Source organism: Sinocyclocheilus grahami, unplaced genomic scaffold (genome assembly GCF_001515645.1).
Source record: "Sinocyclocheilus grahami isolate Dianchi unplaced genomic scaffold, SAMN03320097.WGS_v1.1 scaffold94.1, whole genome shotgun sequence".
NCBI lineage: Eukaryota > Metazoa > Chordata > Actinopteri > Cypriniformes > Cyprinidae > Sinocyclocheilus > Sinocyclocheilus grahami.
This window is the reverse complement of record NW_015505273.1, coordinates 1,081,446-1,087,445: the sequence shown is the minus strand read 5'-3', so window position 1 is coordinate 1,087,445 and position 6,000 is coordinate 1,081,446. Positions and strand designations below refer to the sequence as shown.

At 35.7% G+C, this 6,000-nt stretch overlaps 1 pseudogene; it reads left to right on the top strand.

Annotated features, from left to right (window-relative positions):
• Positions 1 to 4,901: 4,901 nt before the first annotated feature.
• On the top strand, positions 4,902 to 5,340 carry LOC107587583 (adenosine receptor A1 pseudogene; annotated as a pseudogene).
• Positions 5,341 to 6,000: the final 660 nt, after the last annotated feature.

Genomic DNA, 6,000 nt, shown 5'->3' with positions numbered 1-6,000 from the left:
CCCTACCCCAAAAGGGTCTCGCCCCTACTTTGATAGCTCCGCCCCACACATACGTACGCAACCCAGGCAATGATTAGTTCTGTGAAACAAAGCAAAACCAATGTTACACCATGTCTACACCATACGCGAGTGGCGCGGCGCCACAAAATACTATAGAACTCATTATAATCAGTGATGCTGTCTACACCATAGATATATACTGTATATATACATATCTATGGTCTACACTGGATGCGGCGCGGCACGACACGACAAATCCCCGACAGAAAACTGCTGCTGCGTTCTATTCATGACGACGTAGTGACATAAATTTTAAATGATTTTCAATGGTCACTTTGTCGCGTCCAGTGTACTAGACAGACTTTAGCTGTTGCTGCACAGACACAGCGTTACTCACTTATCGAGAAGAAACAAAGCAACCTCGGCGTCAGATCGCAGGCCTTCCGCTCCTTGAGTTCTCTCCAGCGCTGGAAAGCTGATCCGGTATTTACAAGGGTCCTACTTCTTGCCTTATTGCCTTAAGCCTTCTTTTGTTCCGCAGACATTTTCCTCTTTTGTTTTTTATCCGCCGTCTCTATCTTTCTGTCGCTCGGCTTGCTAATGTCTGTCCTGTGCACTGAACGCTCTCTCCTCCACAAGACACGCCGACACGCCCCCTACTGCTGATTGGCTACAAGTTTGTTTTGCTAGTCCGCCCGAATCAGTTTTCTAAAGCGTTTTTGAAAAATCGCTTACCCCACCTTTAATCTGTTGGATTTTTTTCACCTGTTTTAGGGGGGAAAACAAAGTGTAAATCATTGTGTGAAAATCCTAATTGTTTATGCCACGACCTTTATACGTGTACAGTAGTTTGTATGTAATTGCAGACATTATTAGAGCACATTCCCATTTTATCTTCAAACCGTCATCATCACTGAACATCAAGATGGCCGTAAACATATTCATTACTGCTCTATGCATCATGCTTACCGCTCAAGTCAATAGTCCTATGGGGTGGCCTGAAAGCACTTGAGCTTGATACGTTGATCTCTCTTCAATTAGTTGACAGCATACATAACGTCACCATGACAACTCAGGCCTTTATGGTTCACTTGTCACTCATCTCTGGAAAACTGCACAGACGGTTACGCATGATGAGAGGTCCCTACCAGAAGGTTTGCATGAGTGTTGCATAATGCTTTTAAGCAATAGCTACCTGTTTTACCTACTGTAAATTATCCTTTGCATGCAAACAAAGGTCAGGACTGACAAGCAAACTTTGGTCACTTAACAAATAATAGCACAATAACCTCAACACAAACACAGACGGTGCAGGATGAGTCACTAATGCCTGAGTAATAATGATGCAAATATCACTAATAATGCTAAATCTATAGTATTGCATTTCCCTGGACATTTTTAGGGGGAAAATTCCCTGGATTTCCCTGGAAATCCATTTAGGTGTTTGCAATATCTTAATGGAATGAAACTAATCAAAGAGATTGCCTTATTAAGACATCCTTTCAGATAAGTACAAGAACAGCATTTACTTCAAACATCACTGCGCTAGACAGTCTTAAAACGTTTGAAAGTCCAAACAGAACATTTGTGACCCTGGAGCACAAAAGCAGTCTTAAGTCGCTGGGGTATATTTGTAGCAATAGCCAAAAATACATTGTATGGGTCAAAATTATTGATTTTTCTTTTATGACAAAAATCATTAGGATATTAAATAAAAATCAAGTTCCATGAAGATATTTTGTAAATTTCCTACTGTAAATATATTAAAACTTAATTTTTGATTAGTAATATGCATTGCTAAGAACTTCATTTGGACAACTTTAAAGGCGATTTAGATTTTTTTTGCACCCTCAGATTCCAGATTTTCAAATAGTTGTATCTCGACCAAATACTGTCCTATCCTAACAAACCATACATCAATGGAAAGCTTGAATTTATTTAGCTTTCAGATGATGCATAAATCTCAATTTCGAAAAATTGACCCTAATGACTGGTTTTGTGGTCCAGGGTCACATTTTAGGAGATCTTGGCAAGATGGAGTGCCATTATGTTCATTATGACACAGCTGTCTGAAGTACTTTGTTATGACTGACTAATCAGAATCTTCTAATTTAGAGCTCGATGAAAAGCTTATAATTAAAGCATTATATATATATATATACTGTATATATGACAAAAAGCTTTAAGTTACATTTTCAGCCTGGTCAATATATATATATATATATATAATCAATAAAAAAATGAATTTGTCATTTATTTGTTTACCTGTATGTCACATGACGATTAACTGACATCAGAGAGCTGTGAACTGAAGTTGCAAATGTGTTGTTAAATTCATGAAATAACTTGGTGATATAATCAAATAAATAAAGGAATATATATATATATATATATATATATATATATATATATATATAAAATCAATAAAAAAAATTATTTGTCATTTATTTGTTTACCTGTATGTCACATGACGATTAACTGACATCAGAGAGCTGTGAACTGAAGTTGCAAATGTGTTGTTAAATTCATGAAATAACTTGGTGATATAATCAAATAAATAAAGGAAATAATAATATGGGTGTAAGTTGGTGAATCCCTTTCTAAACTAAACCACATCAGGGTGATGCACCAGAATTTACCATGTTTTGTCACTTTTAATCAATGAGTGGAGAATGATTTGCACTGCTGAAGTGTAAGGTATAAATTCTCATCGGAAAGAATGTCTCAGTTGTATCTTCTAAACAATAACCAGATTAAACGGAGAGACAATGGACACTTAGTTTTCCTGTTTCTTAAGAGTTTTTCTCCCGAGAAGAAAAGACCCCAGTAAATCTCACGTGTCTCTTCTACAGTTTCAAAAGAAATCTCAATAATGCCATTTTTCATAATCACTTTTCAATAAATTCTCTCACAAAGAAAATGAGCTGATCTGGATCTACATCCATTCGGTTTTTATTCTCCAAATAATATTTTTGTAGAAACATCCAAGACATCTAGACAAAGTTGATATCGCAATGAAGCATAAGTGACACTTTCTCTGAGCTCTGAACGTGCAATAAGGTCTTCCTCTGTGTCATGACTCAAAAAGCAAATCTCAATTTCGCATGAGAGGACTAAAATAGACATCATAACCACATAATGCTGAAGAGCCCAGGGAGCGAGATGAAACGATCATGACAACTGCTTCCCTCAGTACTGAGATGAATCCATTACCACACTACAATGAACATTACTGAAAAATGTATTTGATGAAGATGATGTCCGATTTTCTGGGTAGAAACATTTGAATATCATATTATGTCTCTCTCCATGCAGTGATAGAGACATGAAGTGACAGAGGCAGGAAACAGAGGATTCTGGGACGTGCATGTGCCTGATTCAGAATTAAATGACATTTTGGCTTGCTTTCAGTTCCAGAGTGTGAATTTGAATTCAATTAGCCACGACCCACGGGATGTTGAAGAGGAATTTGAACTGGAGTGACAGGAAAAGGAATTTAGTACTAAGCTATTTCAACAAACTTGGCAAAAATAATTCATATTATAATTAATAATAAGAATTAATATTATAAAATGTAGTAACAATAAAGACACTTATAATATAAACATTTATATTTCAAATCAATGCTTTTCTTTTGAACTTTCAAGTAAAAAAGTTTATGAATGTTTTCAACAATCAAAAAAATTTAGCAAATCTGCATATTAGAATGATTTCTGATCAGAACAAAATAACATTAAATGACATTTTGGCTTGCTTTCAGTTCCAGAGTGTGAATTTGAATTCAATTAGCCACGACCCACGGGATGTTGAAGAGGAATTTGAACTGGAGTGACAGGAAAAGGAATTTAGTACTAAGATATTTCAACAAACTTGGCAAAAATAATTCATATTATAATTAATAATAAGAATTAATATTATAAAATGTAGTAACAATAAAGACACTTATAATATAAACATTTATATTTCAAATCAATGCTTTTCTTTTGAACTTTCAAGTAAAAAATGTTATGAATGTTTTCAACAATCAAAAAAATTTAGCAAATCTGCATATTAGAATGATTTCTGATCATGTGACACTGAAGACTGGAATAATGATGCTGAAAATTCAGCTTTACATCACAGGAATAAATTACATTTTACAATATATGACAACAGAAAAGCTATTTCAAATTGTAATAATATTTCACAATATTACTGTATTTTTGATCAAATAGTAGCCTGGGTGAGAACTTTTTCCAAAATATTTTAAAAATCTTACCGACCCCAAACATTTGAACGGTATTTTATGTAAAATAGAAACAAATAATTACTATTCACAATTAAAATCAGTTTATTCAACAACAAAAAACTCAAATTAAAAACTCTGGAAATAACCCCTACGTTGTGTATATGATAATGTTCATAGGTAATTCTTACAATGTTCCATTGTTCCATTTAAATTCTACTTCTTTAAATTTAAATTCAAATTACCATTCTGTATCCTGTTTGCCACTAATTCAAATTCAGAAGTTGAACTGGAATTTAAAAGCCATACTCAGTCAAATTATGAATGACACTGCTGTTTGAGGTTTGGAAAGAGTGCGAACAGAGAGAAAGTGAGAGAGCGAGGCGAGGCGAGCCGTGGGCAAGGAAATAGTACTGCAGAGAATGAACCACCCCTCCCTTCCCAGTCCGCAGAGCCTCCATAACAGGAGAAGGAGTTCCTGAAGATGAAGAGAACAAGACACACGACGACTCAAAGTAACAACAGATCACAAGGAACTACTTTTGAAGTGCTTTTCATGGCTTGTATTGACTAGTCAGGACAGCTCACCTAGCCTACTACCTGTATGAAAGACAGCCATAAATACTTAAAAAAAAAACACTGTGTAATATAATAAAATGACATCACATACCAGCATCTGAGGACATCATGAGACTCTTATAGAAGAACCAGTGCCATGGTGTGAGAGGAACCACTGCAACAGATGGTGAAGATGTCAACGCTCACAGTAAAGGAGAGTTGGGAGAAGGTGGACCTGATGTACATCTCCATCGAGAGCACTATCGCTCTGGCGTCGGTGCTTGGGAACGTGCTGGTGGTCCTGGTGGTTTGCATGAACCAGGCTCTCAGAGACCCGACTTTCTGTTTTATTGTTTCTCTGGCACTGGCCGATATCGCGGTCGGCGTTCTTGTCATTCCACTGGCGGTGGTCCTCAGTTTGGGTCTCAACACGCTGTTTTACAACTGCCTCTTCATTTCCTGCCTCCTCCTCATCATCACCCAAAGCTCCATATTGTCCCTGCTGGCCATCGCCATCGACCGCTTCCTACGCGTCAAAATCCCCACCAGGTGAGTCTGAAACACTGAATAAATATGAAATATTTTCTGTTTAGTTGCATGTCGTGTGACCATTACCTGACATCAGATATCAGTGAACATGCAAACGTATTGTTAAATTATTTGTAAAATGTCAGGGTTTACGTTTGTGGGTCTTTCTTAGGGTGATGCACCAGAATTAACAGAAATGTGTTTACCATGTTTTGTAACTAAAGTGAAAAATTTCTAGCAAATTTCACAATCACACACAAAAAAAACAGCAAGTAACACACTGAATTAAACGTAAATTTTTAGTACAAAGGTTGCAATAATATTTTCTTGTAAAGCATACTTCAATCAAATATTATTATTATTTTTTTTTACAAACTTATGTCTATTAGTGCAAAATGATTAGTACTGCTGAAGTGAAACAGAAAGAAAAATTGCAAATGACAAATTTTATGTTAGTTTACTGATTTTAGATATCTAGGACATCACGACTGAGTCCACCAAAAAACAACTCTTTTTTTGGACGCATAAAAAAATGCTGAAGCATTTTGCAAACTTAGTTGCAATGAAATAACTTTTAAAATGACGTTTGCATGACACAAAGCAGTCATTTAATACATAGCATTGAGTAGCTTATTGCTTTCATGCAATAGGATTGTGATTAAAAAACAGTAATGTATAATAAATGGTTT